Genomic DNA, 21,320 nt, shown 5'->3' with positions numbered 1-21,320 from the left:
CCAGTGTGGACGGGGCCTGTGCCTAGTTGCTGTTCAGTTCTTCATGGACTTTGTGTGGTCAGTCCTCGACTGGGTCACCTTCACTGCTCCATCGTCCTTGTCCCTTCAGTGGAAACTTGTCCAGCGGGAGCTGTGACCACAGAGGCTCAGATGTCGCCGAGGGCAGCCCCTGCACACGGGGGTCTCTGTGCATTCTGAGAAAAATTTTCAGAGCCATTCACCTCCTGCCCTGCTTCTAGAGCTTCTGTTCTGCTCTGCTCTCCTGCCCTCTCTCCCTGCCCTGGTTCTAGTGATCTTGGTGCTGAATCCAATCCCAACTCATGAATCTATAAAGCAGAGTCTAATTTAGACTTATGTTTGTCTGTGAAATTGGACCCATCGTCAAGGACTGTTCTTTCCTGAAGAGAGAACCTGGTTGTGAGCTGCAGTGTGCTGGGGTCAGGGGGTGGGGGTGGGGGGGTGTTGCTGTAGAAAGAGGGATGGGGGAGGGAGGACACACAAGCAGCACTGCTGAGAAAAACATAGGCGGCCTCTATCTCAGTGTGAGGGGACCTTGTGCTGTACCTGCCACAAAGCAGCATTTGGCCTAAGGCTATGTTAATAAAGATACTGCCTTTAGAATAGGGAGGTGCTCTACAGTGATCATTCATTCAACTGACCTTTGTCATTGGCCAGACGTGGGACAGAATGGTTCTGCATCTGGGGAACACCACTGAAGTAAAATCAGAAAAGCCTCTGGTCTTTTGTAGCATATGTTCCAGTGGGAAGAGGCAGACGATAGATACACTATAACCAGAGTTAGGAAGGAAAGTGCTAGAAGGTGGTAAGTGCTATGAGGCAGGTGATCCAGGATGTGGGCAGTGGGGACAGGGAAGGTGACTGTTGTGCTGGGTGGCCAGTGTGTGCCTTGTTGCAAAGGTGACCTTTGAGGAAGGATTTGAGGGACATGACGATGTCTGGGGAAGTTGTTTCCAGGTAGAGGAACCTCCAGTCCAGATGCACTATGGCAGGAAGGTGTCTGTGTTCCCAGAAGAGCAAGGAGGCCAGGAGGGCTGGACAGAGAGAAACTGAGGTGAGGTCAGAGGTGCGGCCAGAGCAGGTGGGCTTGAGGGGAATCGGGTCGGATCTGACCTTTGCTCTGAGTGGGATGAAGAGTTAAAGGACAGTTTTGAGCAGAAGAGGGCCATGATATAACTTATGTTTTAAAAGGATCTCTGACTGCTGTGCTGAGAACAGAATTGAGAGGTGAGGGACAAGGGAGGCAGAGGGGAAAACAGTAGGAAGCGAGTGCAGTATTCCAGGCTGGAGATGTCAGTTACCTTGACTGGGCTGTGAGCAGGGGAAATAGTGGGATGTGAGGGGATTCTGGATGCATTTGAAGATGAACTCACAGCATTTGTCAATGAATTGTATCTGTGGTGTGAGAAAGATGAATCAAGGACACCCATAGTTGTAAAATGAGTGAGTAGAAGGAAGGGTGGAGCTGCTGTCAGTGGAGATGGGGAGACTCTGGCAGGAGCATACTGAGGAGGGGGCATCACAGGCACTCAGTAGAGGAGATGTCTGCTAGGAATGCAGGCGGGGGAGCTGGGGTGGAATTTGGACAGACAACTCCAGAGATTAGAGGAAAGGAGAAATAGACTGGGCAGGAGAAATAGATTTAGAAGGTCACACCGTATGAACGATACTTAAAACCTCAAGCATGGATGAGGGAACCAAGGGAGTGATTGACTGTGGAAAAGAATGAGCACAAGGACTGAACCCTGAACCTCCAGTTGTAAGGGATGTGATCAGACCACACCCAGAGCAGACTGCACAGTTCTGACCCCAAGTCTAGAGGACACTTAGGCAAGGAACTCCCATGTGCACAGGGATCACCCAGACGTGGTGCTGAGATCCAGGAAGTCTGGAGTCGAGCAAGAGATTCTGTATTTATGACAATGCTGGAATTCATGTTGCTGGTCTCCAGATCACACTTGGAGTAGCAAGAACACCAGGATCTCACATGTCTGAGCATCAGCCTTACCTCTAGGGCTTGTTATGTAAACGATTCATTGGTCTTGTGCATAATACTCTGAGACAGGGTTTCTGGGGAGTGGCCTGGGCATTTTCTAAGCCCCCTGCCATAATGAAGTCATGTTTATCACTGAGGTGATTGCAAATGTTTTAGGACCTGGTTGTCAGGAAACAGGGACAAAGACCAAATGTTGTTATTGGACCACAGATCACACCCTGGTTTTGACCACATTATCTCTTTTTATAATATTTATTATTTTATTTTAGAGATAATCTCTTGCTCTGTTGCCCAGGGTAGAATGCAGTGGCACAATCATAGCTCACTGTAACCTCGAATTCCTGGACTCAAGTGATCCTTCTGCCTCAGCCTCCTGAGTAGATAGCATTACAGGTGCACACCACCATATCCAACTACTTTTTAAATACTTTGTAGGAATGGGTCTCACTATTTTGCCCAGGCTGTTCTCAAACTCCTGGCCTTAAACAATGTTCCTACCATTGGCTCCCAAACTGATGGAATCACAAGCGTGAGCCACTGTGCCTGGCCAATCACAGATCTCCTATACCAGAAGAATCATAACAGTGAAAAGATCTTGGTACATTACCAGAATCCTCTTTGGTCATTAACAATTATCCCAGTGCAGTCCCAAAACAGGCATAGTCTCAGCAAAATATGACTGCACCCTTTCAGGTATCTGGTGAAATTGAGCTAAGAGACAATATCATCTCTTGTTTATACCGCTTTCGAGTAGTTCATGTAACACTAGATTTTCCTCATTACATAACCCATGTGTTCATTCATTTACCCTCAGCTACTATTTCTCCTTCTCTTCATTTATACTGAACATTTACAATTTCGGAAGGAACACTAGGCTCTGCTGCTGTGCTGGCTTGGACTGCAGGGACCAATACTGTTCTAGCAGTTGTCTCGCATCATCCATTCCAGTTCATAGAGGGGAGGGTTATGCAGGTAGAGAACTGGGTGGTTATCTGACCCCAGGCAATACAGTTGCATTCAGTGTTAGCCCCAACTTTGCCAGATGCAGTGAAACCACAACCTTCTTCTACAGGCCCCTAGGAATTATTACATAAAGGACATAAAATATATTTACAGTTTCTTGCTTAGGAATAATTCCTGTTTCTGGACTCTATTTGCATCCCTAGTCCTGGGACCACTGCATCAGGGATGAGAAAAGCAAGTTGAGGTGAATTACAGTCATTATTCCAGTGTCCTCCCACCATGGGAAGGAATATATGTAGATCACACCAGCACCTTCCCCTGATCCACCAGGAAAAGAGAGGATACTCTCATGTCAAGTGTGAGCACACTCATGAAGGTGTATAAGGCCACCCTTCGTGCTTGTTTCCCCACTCTTGCTTTATATACCTAATGTTTCAATTGGCTATTTTAATTCTCTATGGAACTCTTCCTTTGAGGAGGATGTCTCTCTGACCATTGTTGGACATTTTGAGCCGGTGCATTTTCCGGTGTAAAGAAATGTGACTCAGTGGTCCACATGGTTGCAGTACCTCCCATTCAAGTTCTTTGTAGCACTCCGAGCATTTGCATCTGAGATAAAGGAGGAACCTCTCTTAGAAGCCTGCCAGGGCCTCCCAACCTGGAAATAAAGAAAAACCTTCAGTTTCTTCAAGAGAAATTCCAGGCACCTAGCCAGCCCTAAAAAGGAAGTGAGTGACGTTATAAACAAGAAGGTAATGATAGCTTAAAACAATAGCTAAGAAAGTTAGAGTCACAAGATGTTTGATTCTCTATAGAAACTAAAAGTAACATCTTAACATATGTCCCTGAGTTGTTTTTCAGAAACAAGGAATCTCACCTAATAGATCCACTGACAGGGAGACCACAGATAAGGGGAAACTGAGGACTGAAATCTGACCGCCGTTCTTTGTTCTAAATTTCTTCCTGAGGGGACTGGAGAGAGTCAAGGCTATAAGCCAGGCCTGAACATTCCTCACTACTCCCCTAGCTGTGTAAGGAACCTTTGCTTCCTTATCTATCACAAATCAGAGAATCTTTAAATCTACTTAAGACCTGTAAGCTCCCTCATCAGGATTTTCCACCTTTTAAGGCCGAAGCAGTGTATCACTTCTAGGCATTGATTTATGATGTTGCCTGTAACTCTGCTTTCCCGAAATTTGCCCTGCCTTTAAAAATCTTTGATTGTGAGCCATCAAAAAGGTTGGTTCTTAAGCATGAGTTGTCTGATTCTCATTGTTTGGCGCCCTGCACATAAATGCCCTCCTTTCTCCCACTATAATCTCAGTGTGGATGTTTGCTTTTACTGTCCCAGGTGAGTGGACCCCAGTTTAGTTTGGTAACACACCTACCACCAGCTGAACAAAGCCCTCTCCAGGGCGAGGATCTATTCCTGCCAATACCCATTTGTTGCTTCCTGGGGCTAATGGTATCAGTCTAACTTGCCAGCTATGTAGTTTCAAGGGCTTCCCACAAAAGATTCTGCTATCTCTCTCTCTCTCTCTCTCTTTTTTTTTTTTGTTAAAGCACTTCTTATGTGTATTTTGTGCTGTGATGTGTGGAATGCAAGAGGACTATGTCTTGATTCCACCTATCTCTGCATTGCTAAGGCCCCAATGTTTACTTATTTCATGGACTCAGGTGATCACCACAAGCAAACGTGGATTTTTTGTTGTTGCTTTTGAGATGTGGTCTTGATGTTTCCCTGGCTGGCCTCAAATGTTGCTCAGGCTAAAATCTAACTCCTGGACTCAAGATATCCTTCTGCCTCAGCCGCTCTCATAGCTGGAATTTCAGGTGCACCTGGCAAACACTTGGAGATAAATTCCTGTTGATTTCAATCACCTTCCAAACCTGGAAGGGAGTTATTCTCAGGGGCATTGAACAGCACTGAGGGGACGGTGCTAAATGATTCATGAGAAACTGACCTCATGATCCAACTATCTCCCTCCCTCCAGGCCCCACGTATAATGCTGGGATCACATCTTGACATGAGATCTGCACAAGAACAACATCCAATCTATATCAGGAATCAACAGATCTTACATTAATGAACCCCTCAAATTACCGTAGTGATTTCCATAGGACTTGCCTCATATGGGCATTCTTTTCATAGATAACTTTCCCATTGCTCTCCTGAATAATTATACAGCCAGGCCATTAGTCACTCCCTGTAAATCAGTAAAAACTAAAACATAGGAGCTTTATCATTGTTCAATTCTTCCACCACTGCTAAGAAAACACCATGCAATTAAGTCCACAAGAGCTCTTCTGTTTTTACCTGCTGTGATAAAAGAGGTGGACTTCCAAACAGGATGTTGTCCATTCATCTTGCAAACGCTCTACACAAACCAACCAGCTGTTTGTGGGTCAATTGACTGATACTGCAGTTCAAATCCCAGCGCTGTCTGCTGCAGAGTTCCCTCTTCCTCGAGGAAAGTCAGTGTTTTGTTTAATTTACACCTTCAATGAATGGAATGAAGCCCACTGACATTATAGACATCAATCTACTTTATTCAAAGTCTAGCTATTTGTATGTTAACCTCATCCAACAAACATCCTCACAAATCACCCAGAATAATGCTTGACTACCTATCTAGGCACCATGCTTTAGCCAAGATGACCAATAATTTTTTTTATTATAATTATACTTTAAATTCTAGGGTACATGTGCACAAGGTGCAGGTTTGTTACATATGTATTGCCATGTTGGTATGCTGCACCCATTAACTCATCATTTACATTAGGTATATCTTCTAATGCTATCCTTTCCCATTGACCCCACCCCACGATAGGCCCTGGTGTGTGATGTTCCCCACCCTGTGTCCAAGTGTTCTCATTGTTCAATTCCCACCTATGAGTGAGAACATGCAGTGTTTGGTTTTCTGTCCTTGTGATAGTTTGCTGAGAATGATGGTTTCCAGCTTCATCCATGTCCCTACAAAGGACATTTGGGTTGCTTCCAAGTCATTGCTATTGTGAATACTGCTGCAATAAGCATACATTTGCATGTGTCTTTATAGCAGCATGATTTATAATCCTTTGGGTATATACCCAGTAATGGGATCACTATGTCAAATGGTATTTCTGTTCTAGATCCTTGAGGAATTGCCACACTGTCTTCCACAATGGTTGAACTAGTTTACAGTCCCATAAACAGAGTAAAAGTGTTCCTATTTCTCCACATCCTCTCCAGCACCTGTTGTTTCCTGACTTTTTAATGATCGCCATTCTAACTGGTGTGAGATGGTATCTCATTGTGGTTTTGATTTGCATTTCTCTGATGGCCAGTGATGATGAGCATTTTTTCATGTGTCTGTTTGCTACATAAATGTTTTCTTTTGAGAAGTGTCTGTTCATATCCTTTGCCCACTTTTTGTTTGATTTTTTCTTGTAAAGTTGTTTAAGTTCTTTGTAGATTCTGGATATTAGTCCTTTGTCAGATGAGTATATTGTAAAAATTTTCTCCCATTCTGTAGGTTGCCTGTTCACTCTGATGGTAGTTTCTTTTGCAGTGCAGAAGCTCTTCAGTTTAATTAGATCCCATTTGTGTATTTTGGCTTTTGTTGCCATTGCTTTTGGTGTTTTAGCCATGAAGTCCTTGCCCATGCCTATGGCCTGAATGGTATCGTCTAGGTTTTCTTTTAGGGTTTTTTTGGTTTTAGGAAGGACCAAAGAAATGAATTCTGACATTCTTCAATATAAGAATACTCTGAGGAAATTAGCCTGTGACCGAATAAAACAAGTAGCAAACAACTGTTTCTAAAAAAATTTACAACCAAGAGTCAAAAAGCCCTCCCTATAGATTGTTTCTCAAGTTCACTCTATAATTCTGGGCAAAAAACAAACAAACATGTATTTATTGAAAAGCACAGAAGAAGAGAAAATTGAAAAAAGCAGAAAGTGAAAAAACTAATAATAATAATAATACAGATGACAGCAGGTATTTCATTGGAAACAATGCATATAAGGAGACAGATGAGCAACATCTTTAGATCCCTAAAAGGAAAATGCTGTGAAACTAGATTCTATTCCCGGAAAACAATACTTTTTTCAAATATATATGTATAATTTTAATTGACAAAGTATAATACATTCGTGAGATATTGTTTGATGTATTGATATATGTATACCGTGTGTGATGATTAAATTAAGCTAACACACCTTGAATATATCTATCAAAAAATAAAGGGATTTTAGGCCAGGTGCGGTGGCTCATGCCTGTCATCCCAACACTTTGGGAGACTGAGGTGGGCAGATCATGAACTCAGGAGTTCAAGACCAGCCTAACCAACATGGTGAAACTCATCTCTACTAAAAATACAAAAATTAGGTAGGCATGGTGGCATGTACCTGTAATTGCAGCTACTCAGGAGGCTGAGGAAGGAGAATCACTTGAACACGGGAGGCTGGGGTTGCAGTGAACCCAGATTACACAATTGCACTCCAGCCTAGGCAATAGAGTAAGACTCTGTCTCAGAAACAAACAAACAAACAAATAAACAAACAATCAAAGGGATTTTAGACATACAGGGAGTGAAAAAACAACGAGCAGATCTAAACTATAATAAATGTTTCAGTCCTCTAGGCAAAAAGAAAATTAAGGAACTAGTTGGCATAGCATTTAATGATGAAGAGACAGCTTCATTGACCCCTCCCACTGAGACAGAGAATGCAGCCGCAGGGCCTGGGAATTCCTCAACCCAATCCACCACTTTGGGCACCTGTGCACTCCTCCTGGGTACCTAGGTTGGGTGCTATCACTTCAGCTGTCACCTACCTGCAAACACCACCTACGGGCATCCCATCCAGCCTATCACAGCTGCTGCTACAATGCACACTGCTTGGGACCCAGAGAATCAGCCCACCATTGCCACTGCCAAGCTAGCTGCCCAGGAGCCAAAGACCCCACCTACCCACCCACCCAGTCAACCACTGCCACTACTGGCATCCAAGCAAGCCACCCAGAAGCCCAGGAATCAGCCCACCAGAAACCACCAACACAAATACCAGTATACATCACCTTGGGGCACAAAGATAGGAACACTCAGCACACCACTGCCACCACTGGAGACTGAAGACAGTCTCATGTGGCATCCCAGCCCCCCAGCACATCGTTGCCACAGTCTCCCTAATAACCACACCCTAATGCACAGAAGAAATCACAGATACCATTAATATTGTCTGCAGCCAAAGAAATTATACAGAGACCATAGTACTCTACTATGTACTACACCCAGAATCAAATCCAAAGTACCCCACACAACCAACACCATAGACTCATCTTCAGGAAGAAGTTCTCCACAATGAAACAAAATTCAAAAATAGGAAGAACTGGCTGTTATATCAGATGCAAAAATGTTAATGTTAGGACACAGAAACATGAAAAAGCAAAAAAGAAAAAAAAAAGCCCCAAAGGAACACAATAGATCTTAATCAAAAAGAAATTATCAAGATTCCAGATAAAGGATTCAAAACATTTATTTTACAGAAGTTCAGTGAGATACAAAAGAATTCTGAAAAAAGCACAAAGAAAACATAAAAATAATTCAGGATATGAATAAGAAGTTCACAAAAGATATAGATTTACCAAAAAAAACCACAGAAATTCTGAATTAAAGAATTCATGACATGAAATTCCAAATACATTTGAAAGCTTCAACAACCAACAATACTAGGTCAGGCAGAAGGAAGAATTCCAAATCTTGAAGATGTACATTGTGAAATAATTCAAAAAGACAAAAACACACACACACAAAAAGAATGAGCAAAGACTTTGTGACATTTGGTACAACATAAACAACCAAATATTCAAATTATTGGTATCCTCAAGAGAAAAGAGACAACGAACATATTAGAAAACCTATTTAATGAAAGAATAGATGAATAATTCCCAACTCTAGCAAGTGATTTAGACATTCAGATGCAAAATGTTCAACAATTCTGAGAAAACTACAATGCAAAAAGTTGTTCTCCATGGCACGTAATCAGACTTTCTATAGTCTATGTAAAATGCAAATCCTAAAAATAGCAAGAGAAAAGTGTTTAGTTACCTATAAAGGAAACCCCATTAGACTAACAGCAGATTTTTTTTTCTTTTTTCTTTTTTCTTTTTTTAAGACAGAGTCTTGCTATGTTGCAAGACTGGAGTGCAGTGGCACAATCTCGGTTCACTGTAACCTCTGCCTCCTGGGTTCAGGTGATTCTCCTGCCTCAGCCTCCCAAGTAGCTGGGATGACAGGCACACGCCATCACATCCAGCTAATTTTTTTTGTGTGTGTATTTTTAGTAGAGACTGGATTTCACCATGTTGGCTAGGATAGTCTCGATCTCTTGGCCTCATGATCTGCCCACCTCAGCCTCCCAAAATGCTGGGATTACAGGTGTGAGCCATGGTGCCCAGCTCTAACAGCAGATTTCTTAGCAGAAATCTTACCCGCCAGAAGAGAATAAGATAGCATAATCAAAGTCATGAAAGAAAAGAACTGCCAAGCCAAGAGTAATAAACCAAGCATAATTATTCTTCATAATTGAAAAAGAAATTATCTTTCCAAGACAAGCAAATGCTGAAAGGCTTCATTACCACTAGACAGGGCCTACAGGAAATGCTCAAGAAAGTCCTAAACCTGGAATTGAAAGGACAATGTTTTCAACATTTCCACATTATCACCATGGAAACATACGCAAGTATGAAACTCACTGGTAAAGCAATCACACAGAAGAGGAAGAGAAAGGTCTCAAATGGTCCTACTACAAAAATCCACTAAACCATAATGACAAGCAATATGAGAAAAAGACAGTAACAAAGGACATGTAAAACAACCAGAAAACAACAATGTGACAGGAACAAAGCTGTTAGGAACAGGCCCCCCAAAACCTGGCCATAAACTGGCCCCAAAACTGGCTATAAACAAAATATCTGGAGCACTGTGACATGTTCATTATGGCCATGATGTCCACGCTGGAAGGTTGTGGGTTTACTGGAATGAAGGCAAGGAACACCTGGCCCACCCGGGGCAGAAAACTGCTTAAAGTCATTCTTAAACCACAAACAATAGCATGAGCAATCTGTGCCTTAAGGACATGCTCCTGCTGCAGATAACTAGCCAAACACATACCTTTATTTTGGCCCATCCCTTTGCTTCCCGTAAGGAATACTTTTAGTTAATCTATAATCTATAGAAACAATGCTTATCACTGGCTTGAGTTAATACATATGTGGGTAAAACTCTGTTTGAGGCTGCTCTGAAGGCTGTGAGACCCATGATTTCCCACTTCACACCTCTATATTTCTGTGTGTGTGTCTTTAATTCCTCTAGCGCCACTGGGTTAGGGTCTCCCTGACCGAGCTGGTCTTGGCACAAAGCCCCACATATTAATAAAAAAATCTGGAATGTAAACAGATTAAATTCTCCACTTATAAGATTTAGAATGGCTGAATGGGTAGAAAACATGATCTAACTATATTCTGCTTACAAAAAAACTCACCAGTAATACTGCCTGACCACAATCCATAGAGACAGAAAGTAAAAGAATGGCAAGAGGTTATCTATGCAAATGGAAACCAAAAGTGAGCAGGAGTAGCTATACTTATAGCAGATAAAATAAACTGTAAGTCAAGAACAATTTTCTTAAAAGATAAGGAAAGCCATCACACAATCATAAAGAGATCCATCCAAGAAGAGAATAGAACAATTCTAAATATATGCACTAAGCACTGGAGCTCCTAGATTCCTAAAACAAGTATTACTATATCTAGCAAGAGAGGTAGACTCCAATAAAATAAGAGAAAGGGACTCAACATCCCAACCTCAGCATGAGACAGATTATCTACACAGAAAATCAAGAAAGAAACATTGAATTTAAACTGAATTTTACACCAAATAAAGCTAACACAGCATTCTATCTAACACTACAGAATATACACTCTTTTCATGAACACATGGAACATTTTCTGGGAGAGAGCCTATATTAAGCCACAAAACAAATCTCAACAAATTTTCAAAAATTGAAATCATATTAAATATCTTCTCTGGCCACAGTGGAATAAAACTAGAACTGTACACCAAGAGAAATGATGGCAACTAGACTAATACATAGAAATTAAACAACATGCTCCTGAATAACCATTGAGTAAACAGAGAAATTAAGATATAAATCAAAAAGTTTCTTGAAACAAATGAAAATGGAAACACAACATACTAAAACCTGTGGGATACAGCTAAACAGGGCTAAAAGGGAGGTTTATAGCAATGAATACCTACCTAAGAAAAGTAGAAACATTACAAATTAACAATATAACAATGAACCTCAAGGAACTAGAAAAGCAAGAAAAAAACTCATCCAAATTTAGCAGAAAAGAAATAATAAAGATCATAGTAGAACTAAATAAAAGCTTTTAAAAACTATGTAAATGATCAACAAAGTGAAAAGTTTGTTCTTCTAAAACATAAAGAAAATTGACAAACCACTAGCTAAACAAAACTAGAAAAAAAGAGAGAAAATTTGTTAAGAATAAAAGTTCCTCTTCAAAGTTTTCCTTTTTGGTTTAGAATGATAAGTGTTATGAAGATAGTTCCTCTTAAAAGCTTCCTTTAAGTTTTCCTCGCTCTTCATACTAACAAATCTTCTATTTTACTAATGACTCCTTATTGTGCCCCCAAGTAGTTGCTACATACAGTAAGGAAATAAACCCATTCTATGTTCTTGTACTTGAACCAAGGCCTAACTCCTTTGTTCCCTAGTCTGCCTGGATCTGCTTGGACATTCCCAGTCGTGTCCCAGCTTGGAGCCTATGCTCTTTCCTTCTCTGGAAATATTATTGTCTTCCTGGTTTCCCACAAGCAACCCCCTCCTTTGCTTTGTTCCCCATTGGGCCTTTACCTTATTTGGGAAAGTTTAAGTTTTCAGCCAACTGGGATCAGTTTAGATTGTGTGGTCCAGCTCCAGTCAGTGAAGACAGGACACAATAGTAGAAACAACTTGCGTTAGGAATAAAAACCCCTGCTTTCCTTTGTTCTGGGTACTCTCGTGGCAATCAGGCTTATGGGTAGCACCCTTCTGCAGAACTAAAAATTGCCTTGCTGAGATATCCTTTGTTCAAGTGTTCATTTTCTTTGTGACTCCGAGCTTTATTTCTAACAATTTTCTGATGGCTCATCCAGGACTCCCATTCTCCTTTGGGAAGTGGGCTTGGTCACCCCATCTAGGGTAGGCGCACCCCACTGCCCCACTACGGTGGCTCCAGGGATGGGAGATTGAGATTACCCATTGTGATGAATAAATCCAGGCTCTCAGCAATGTGGAAGGAGAAGGCCTGCAAGTACCACAATGACCAGGTAACTCTGTGCACAGACCAAGGTAAAAAAAAAAAAAAAAAAAAGTCACAAGGGCAACAGTATTTCTTTGGTGGACAGGATATTCTGGAGGTGAGAGGGTGTGAAAGGTAACAAGCCCTACTGCTGTGCAGGGTGAATGAGTCCAATCTGCAGTTCCATAGTCACCTCATACGGCTTATGGTGGCCCTCTTGCAGGGATCCTGATGTTGAGGTTTATACAGTCCTGCTGATGCTAAGTGGAGCCTAATTTCCTCTGGGAAAGCAGCCAGAGTGGATGAAGCAAAAGGAGAAGAGTCCAAGGAATGTCCAGGGTAGGGATTAAACCTCCAGGGAAGGATAGGTGGGAAATCTCTAGTTCAAGTGACTGAGCCTAACCAATATTCAACATGGGAAATACCCTGAGTAAGATAGAAGGTAAAAAGGAAAAGGCAGACAGTGAAATCAACTCTAATAGTCATTTGGGACATATTAAAATATTGGAAGGATATGAGAGGACTAAACATAAGAAAAAGCAACAGATGATAAAGTATACTGTTTCATTTGGACCAAGGAACCTATTCTAAAGCCTTCAGTTTTCTGGCCAAAATTCGGGTCAAATGAGGATTGGACTTGCCAGCTTTTAATAGAATATGTAAATGATAAGAGTCCTGTTTCCCAGGAGGAAATACATTATGTTCTGTGTTGGCAGCAAGGGCCCATCCTCCTTTGTCATCTAAAAACTAAAGGAGACAAGCCAGAAACTACTTCTCATTAAATTAATACCCTTTACTCCAAGAACCCCACCAATACGTGGGACCCCTTAGATCATCTTCCCAACAAAACCTTCTTCCCCTCACCCAGTAGACCAACATCCCCCAACTCCCACTCCAGTAGACCTTTCCCCTACTCAGTCCCAGACCTTTCCCCTACTCGGATTTTTTCCCTGCTTATAACCCTGATTCTTGGGGTCATCCCCAGCTTGAATGCCCTCCCTCAGGAAGACTTCAACGTGAGTTAGAACACTGCAAAAAGGTATCCAAAACTTCCCTTTTCCCCCTTCCTCTAGGGGTTTGGCTTCAAACCTCTTACCATTGAGGGAAATGCCTCTAGGAGGAGGGGGCATTGGCTTTGTAAAAGCTCCCCTGACCAATTCAGAACTCTGGAGCTTGAAGAGGGAACTCAAGCCACTCTTAGATGATCCCTATGGAGTAGCAGATCAAATTGATCAATTTCTAGGACCCCAGTTGTACACTGGGGCTGATTTAATGTCCATCATAGGCATCCTTTTTTCAGGGGAAGAAAGAAGCAGGATGCATAGGGCCGCTATGACCATTTGGGAGCGTGAGCATCCTCCCTGTCAAAACGTCCCTGCAGCCAAACAGAAATTTCCTGCTCAAGATCCCCAGTGGGATAATAACAACATAGCTCATAGGAGGAATATGAGAGACCTGCAAGAAATGATAATAAAAGGAATTAGAGAATTGGTACCCCGCAGCCAGAATATGACCAAAGCTTTTAATATACAGCAAGAAAAGGATGAGGGGCCTATGGAATGTTTTAATAGGCTTAAGGAACAAATGAGGAAATATGCTGGTTTGGATGGAGGAGACCCACTTGGACAAGGAATGTTAAAGCTTCACTTTGTCACAAATAGCTGGCCAGACATTACCAAGAAATTACAAAAGATAGAAAATTGGAAGGACCATCCCATAGGGGAACTCTTAAGGGAGGCCCAAATGGTGTATGTACGAAGGGATGAAGAAAAGCAAAAGCACAAAGCAAAGATTCTGCTGTCCTTACAGCAGGGAACTCCCCAACAGGCAGCTCAAAGGAACGTCACTGGTAAATCTTTTAGGTACCTGACTGCCAGACCCTGTAACAGAGGTAAAGGAATCAAACCAGGGAACAAGGGAATAAAAAGAGGAATAGGGCAAAATAAATGCTTCAAGTGTGGGAAGGAAGGTCACTTTATAAGAGAATGCCCTGAATGGAAAAAAGAAAAAGAAATCACCCCACTTATGATCTTTGAGGAGGAATGGGGGGCCAGGGGCTCTACTCTTTTTACCTCGAGTCCCACCAAAAGCCCCTGATAAATGTAGAGGTGGGACCCAAACCTGAGAATATCACCTTTTTAATTGACTCAGGAGGTGCTCATTCCTCCGTTTGTTATCTTCCCCCTGGTATAACTTGGTCACAAGAAGAACTTTTTATTTTGGGAGCAAAAGGGGAGGGGTTTAAAGCAAAAGTCTTAGAAGAAACAAAAATTAAATATCAGAACCACTCAGTAAATATTAAACTTCTGTTAATCCCAGAGGCAGGAACAAACCTACTAGGAAGAGATTTAATGCTAAAATTAAACCTAGGCCTTTATGTTAATCAAGGAAAACTCCTCCCCTCCTTAAATTTGCTTGCTACTCTAAATGAGGGACACATCCATCCAGATGTATGGTCAAAGGAAGGAAACTGAAGAAAATTACGAATTTCCCCAATCCAAGTTAAATTGAAAAACCCGGGGGAAGAGGTAAAAAGAAAACAATATCCAATTCCCTTAGAAGCTAAGATCAATTTAAAGCCCATAATAGAAAGCCTCCGTGAGAGACTCATTGAACCCTGTATGTCTCCTTATAACACTCCCATACTGCCTGTGAAAAAGCCAGATGGGTCATATCCGCTAGTGCAGGATCTTCGAGCTGTTAACCAAATAGTTCAAACAACTCACCCTGTTGTTCCTAATCCTTACACTATTGTTAGTAAAATTCCATACAACCATGAGTGGTTCACAGTAATAGATCTAAAGGATGCCTTCTGGGCTTGCCCACTAGCAGAAGATAGCCGAGACCTGTTTGCCTTTGAATGGGAGGACCCTCACTCCAGTAGAAAATAACAGTATGATTGACAGTTTTCCCCCAGGGATTTACAGAATCTCCAAATTTGTTTGGTCAAATACTAGAACAGATCATAGAAAAGTTTTACAGACTGCCATATATATGCCTGCTCCAATACATGGATAATATCCTTATTTCAGGGGAGGATAGACAAAAAGTAGAAGGATTTTCAATAGGTTTTTAAAATAATTTACAACTGGAGGGATTACGAGTGTCAAAACAAACTTTGGTTTGTAGAACCTGAAGTCAAGTATTTAGGGCACTTAATCAGTAAGGGCAAACGGAGAATTGGATTTGAATGGATTGAAGGCATCATATCCTTATCTCTGCCTGAGACAAAGAAGGAACTTAGAAAGTTTTTAGGGTTAGTAGGGTATTGTCACTTATGGATAGACTCATGCTTTAGTAACCGAACCTCTATATAAAAAATCTTACAGCCGGGTGCGGTGGCTCAAGCCTGTAGTCCCAGCACTTTGGGAGGCCGAGACGGGCGGATCACAAGGTCAGGAGATCGAGACCATCGTGGCTAGCACGGTGAAACCCCGTCTCTACTAAAAAAAATACAAAAAACTAGCCCGGTGAGGTGGCGGGTGCCTGTAGTCCCAGCTACTCGGGAGGCTGAGGCAGGAGAATGGCGCAAACCCGGGAGGCGGAGCTTGCAGTGAGCTGAGATGTGGCCACTGTACTCCAGCCTGGGAGACAGAGTAAGACTCCATCTCAAACAAACAAAAAAAAATTACACAGGATGAATCGGACCCCCTTATATGGTTTTTACCAGAAATACAGCAGACAAAAAAATTAAAAGAGTTACTAGTGACAGCCCATGTTCTAGCCTTACCCTCTTTAGAATTGCCCTTTCATCTTTTTGCTAATGTAGGTAATGAAGTAGCCTTAGGGGTACTTACTCAAACACATGGAGGCCATTGGCAACCCATAGCCTTCTTGTCAAAAATTCTTGACCCAGTAGCCCATGGATGGCCTGAGTGTGTCCAACCAGTGGCAGCAACAGCCTTGGTCACAGAGAAGAGCAGAAAATTAACCTTTGGGGAAAACTTATCATTAGTTCTCCTCACCAGGTGAGAACAATTCTCAATCTGAAGGCGGGAAAGTGACTTACTGATCCAAGAATTTTTAAGTATGAAGCCACCTTGTTAGAAAGAGATGATCTAAGCTTAACCACTGATGACTCAATTAATCCAGCTGCTTTCTTACCATGAAACCCCAACCCACAGACCCCTGAGCTTTGCCCAGAACACAGATGTTTAGATTTAATTAGTTATCAAACAAAAGTTAGACCTGATCTAAGGGAAAAACCCGTTCAGACTGGGAAACACCTGTTTGTAGATGGTTCCTCCCAAGTAATGAAAGGAAAAGGCATAACGAGTATTCAATGATAGATGGAGATACCCTCACAGAAACAGAGTCTGAAAGGTTACCAAATGACTGGTCTGCACAAACATGTGAGTTGTTCACATTATATCAGGCCTTAGGCCGGGCGCAGTGGCTCACGCCTGTTATCCCAGCACTTTGGGAGGCTGAGGTGGGCGGATCACGAGGTCAGGACATTAAGACCATCTTGGCTAACACAGTGAAACCCTGTTTCTCCTAAAAATACAAAAAAAAAAAATTAGCCGGGCGTGGTGGTGGGCGCCTGTAGTCCCAGCTACACTGGAGGCTGAGGCAGGAGAATGGCATGAACCTGGGAGGAGGAGCTTGCAGTGAGCCAAGATGGTGCCACTGCACTCCAGCCTGGGTGACAGAGTGAAACTCCATCTCAAAAAAAAAAAAAAAAAAAAATTCAGGCCTTAAAATTTCTGCAAATCAAGAAGGATCAATCCATACAGAATCCAACTATGCCTTTGGAGTAGTCCATACTTTTGGAAAAATTTGGACTGAACGGGGCCTCATTAACAGCAAAGGTCAAAATTTACTCCATAGGTACCTAATAATACAAGTACTGGAAAATTTACAATTGCCAAAAGAAATAGCTGTTGTACATGTCCCAGGACATCAAAAGAATCCTCCATTTGAAGGCCAGGGAAATAATCTCACTGACCGAATAGCTAAGTAAGCTGCCTCTTCTCCAGCAGAACCCAGTTTTCGACTAACCCCTTGTCTTCCATCTCCAGCTGCACTCCCTATCTTCTGTCAAGTAGATCAGAAAAAACAAAAAAAATTAGGAGCTGAGGAAACTCAAAAGGAAAGTGGTTATTACCAGATGGAAGGGAAATGTTATTCAAACCTCTTAAGAGGGAAATATTGTCACAGCTTCATCGAGGATCTCACTGGGGTCCTCAAACCATGTGTGATGTAGTCCTTAGGGTTTATGGGTGCATAGGAATATACACCCTCGCCAAGCAAATAGTGGAAAGTTGTATAGTGTGCAGAAAATCTCATAAGCAGACCCTAAAAAGACAACCTCCCAGAGGGAGAAATCCTGGGTTAAGGCCATTTCAAAGTGTCCAAGTCGACTATACTGAAATGCCCCCAATAGGCCACCTTAAGTATTTACTGGTAATAGTAGATGATCTTACCCACCCATCTATCCACCCACTAGATAGAAACCATCCCTTTTCCAAATGCAACAGTCAGTAATGTGGTCAAAGCCCTGTTAGAACGTATCATACCCAGGTTTGGAATAATAGAGAATATTAATTCAGACAATGGGACCCACTTTATCACACACATTATTAAAGGACTAATCCAAGTATTAGGGATAAAATGGGAATATCATACTTCTTGGCCTCTGCCTTCATCAGGGAGAGTAGAAAGAATCAATCAAACTTTAAAGAATCATCTAACCAAATTAATTTTAGAAACTCGGTTACCATGGACAAAATGTCATCCCATTGCTTTACTAAGAATCCAAACTGCCCCTCAGAGGGATCTTGGCCTGTCGCCTTATGAAATGCTTTATGGGTTACCTTATCTAAACACTACTACTGACCTTCCTATGAACAAAACAAAAGATCAGTTCCTTAGAAATGATGTATTTGGTCTGTCTTCCACTCTTTCTTCCCTCAGGACTCAAGGTCTCCTAGCACAGACTCCACCCCTTGAATTCCTGGCCCACCAGCATCAACCCGGAGAACATGTCCTTATCAAAGGCTGAAAAGAGGGAAAGCTTGAGCATACCTGGGAAGGATCCTGTCTGGTGCTCACAACGACTGAAACAGCAGTTCAGACCACTGAGAAAGGGTGGACCCATTATACTCGAGTCAAGAAGGCATCACCTTCTCTGGAGACATGGACCGTTATTCTGTCAACTCCCACCAGAGTAACGATAAAAAGAAAAACGTAATCTGTGTATCTCTTTTTCTTCTTTTCTTTCCCTTAACTGCCCCCATCTCGTCATTAATGTAACTAGATCAAGTTTGCCCAAAATTATTACCTTTGATGCGTGTCTAGTCATGTCTTGTGGAAATTTACAGGACCAAAGACAACTTACTGCCTCAGATAAATATCTTTGTCCCTCTTGGACTTCCTCAGATTGGAAAGATATAGCAAATTCTTGTAAAGATCATGATAACCCCAAAAATAGTAATTGTATTAACTGGTGGGAATGGGACTCTTGTCCCCTTAAAACATGCCAATACGTTTGACAACCAAGTGAACAATTTCCTTGAGAGAGAAAACTCAGGAAAATTCACCAAAGAAGAAATACAAAATGTGACCAGCTATATATAAATATCAGAAATTGAATTTGTAATTGAAATCCTTCCCATAGAGAAAATTCCAGGTCCAGAAGGCATCAATGATGAATTATATGGAACATATAGTTGAGAAATAACATCAATTTTTCAAACACCCTTTTAGAAATTAGAGGAGGCAACCATTTTCAAGTCAATTTATGAGGGAAACATTACTCAGTTTTAAAAAAGAAGAAGAAAACTCAGACAACAAAATCACAAGAAAAAAGAATCAAGAACAAATATTTCTCTTGAGCACAGACCCCAAATTCTGTGCAAAAAGTTATTAAATGCAAATAAACATAAAGAGAACAAAGTGTCATGCCAGATTGGTTTTTTATGGGGAAGTGTTTGGTTCAACACCTGCAAATTAAATAACACAACTCACTCAATTAATACAATAAAAAACAGGCTGGGTGCAGTGGCTCACGCCTGTATTCCCAGCACTTTGGGAGGCTGTGGTCAGCGGGTCACTTGAGGTCAGGAGTTCCAGACCAGCCTGGCCAACATGGGGAAATTCCGTCTCTACTAAAAATACAAAATTTGCTGGACATGGTGGTGGACGCCTACAATCCTAGCTACTCAGAAGGGTGAGGCAGGAGAATCTCTTGAATCCAGGAGGCGGAGGTTGCAGTGAGCCAACATCACACAACTGCACTCCAGCCTGGGTGACACACTGAGACCCTGTCTCAAAAAAAACCTTTTTTGTTTTGAGACAAGGTCTCACTCTGTTACCAAGGCTGAGTGCAATGGCACGATCATAGCTAACTGCAGCCTCGAACTCTCAGATTCAAGCAATCTTCCTGGCTGTCACAGCTGTCTACATGAGTGCCAGAGCAGACACCAGCAGCTCCGTCTCTGCCACACCACCACCACTGCTAGCACAAGCATTGCACAGGAACACCACAGCCCCACTCCCGGCGATACCCCACACCAGCCGATGTGCCTGCACTCCGCTGTGCTGCCTCAGCTGCTGACGTGTTAACACCTGAAACTAAAATAAACAGTAAAAAAACTAAATACCATTTAAAACTTTTTTTTAAAGGTATCAAACAAAGATGTCGAAAGTCAAGTGCAGCAAAAACAAAAATTGACAAATGGGACCTAATTAAAGAGCTTCTGCACAGCAAAATAAACTGTCAACAGAATAAACAGCCAGCCTACAGAATGGGAGAAAATATCACAAACTATGCATCTGACAAAGGTTTAATATCCAGAACCTATGAGGAATGTGAAGACATTAACAAGCAGAAAACAAGCAATTGCGTTAAAAAAGTGGGCAAAAAACATGGATAAACATTTTTCAAAAGAAGACATACACAGGGCCAGCAAGCATATGAGAAGATGATAGACATCATTAATCACTACAGAAATATGAACCCAAACCACAGTGAGATACCATCTCACACGGTCAGAATGGATATTATTACAAAGCCAAAAAGTTACAGGTGCTGGCAAGGTTGCAGGGAACAGGGAACGCTTATACACTGCTAGTGGGAATGCAAATTAATTAGTTCGACCAGTATGGAAAGCAGTTTGGCGATTTTTCAAAGAACTTAGAACTACCATTTGACCCAGCAATCCCTTTACTGGGTATATTCCCAAGGGAATATAAATCATTCTGTCATAAGGACACATGCACGTGTATGTTCATTGCAGGGCTATTCAGAATAGCAAAGACATGGAATCAACCTAAATGCCCATCAATGGTAGACTGGATAAGGAAAATGTGGTACGTACACACCATAGAATACCACACATCTGTAAAAAAGAACAAGGTCATGTCCTTTGCAGCAACATGGATGGAGCTAGAGGCCATTATCCTGAGAACTACCACAGGAACAGAAAACCAAACACCATGAGTTCTCACTTATAAGTGAGAGCTCAACAGTGAGTACACATGGACTCAAAGAAGGGAACAGTAGACACCAGGGCCTGCTGGAGGGTGGAGGATGGGAGAAGAGTGAAGATTAAAAAAACTTCCAATCAAGTACCATGCTTCTAATCTGCATTGTGAAATAATCTGTACACCAAACCCCCATGACATGCAATTTAAATATATAACAGGCCTGCGCATGTACCACAGAACCTAAAAGTTAAAAAATAATAATGAAAAATAGAATGTAACCCTCATTTGTGACAAAATTTGTCAGTAAATAGGAATTGTAGGCAAGTTCTTCAATTTGATAAAGGGCTGCTATGTAAAACCTACAACTCACATCATATTTTATGGTGAAAATAGATTACTCTCTACCTAACATCAAGAAAATGGCAAAGATATTGTCGTGAAGGTCCTGGCCAGAGCATTAAGCCAAGAAAAAGAAATGAAAGACTTATAAATGAAAGAGAAGTAAAATGTCCTAGTTTGCAGGTGACAATATTATGCAAGTGGAAAATATTAAGGCAAATAAAACTT

General features: G+C 41.8%; 3 pseudogenes across 3 annotated transcripts in view; 1 reads left to right on the top strand and 2 right to left on the bottom strand.

Annotated features, from left to right (window-relative positions):
• LOC126953147 (class I histocompatibility antigen, Gogo-OKO alpha chain-like) overlaps positions 1 to 21,320 on the bottom strand; it is a 280,609-nt pseudogene that overhangs the window by 40,752 nt on the left and 218,537 nt on the right. The window lies entirely within an intron of this gene.
• LOC126953088 (class I histocompatibility antigen, Gogo-B*0101 alpha chain-like) overlaps positions 1 to 21,320 on the top strand; it is a 133,020-nt pseudogene that overhangs the window by 3,365 nt on the left and 108,335 nt on the right. The gene's annotated exons all lie outside the window — the stretch shown is intronic.
• The window catches only part of LOC126953075 (HLA class I histocompatibility antigen, B alpha chain-like), a 147,162-nt pseudogene that overhangs the window by 40,752 nt on the left and 85,090 nt on the right, over positions 1 to 21,320 (bottom strand). The window lies entirely within an intron of this gene.

Source organism: Macaca thibetana, chromosome 4 (assembly GCF_024542745.1).
Source record: "Macaca thibetana thibetana isolate TM-01 chromosome 4, ASM2454274v1, whole genome shotgun sequence".
Lineage (NCBI taxonomy): Eukaryota > Metazoa > Chordata > Mammalia > Primates > Cercopithecidae > Macaca > Macaca thibetana.
Note: the sequence above shows the minus strand (reverse complement) of the source record. Positions and strands in the feature narration are given on the sequence as shown.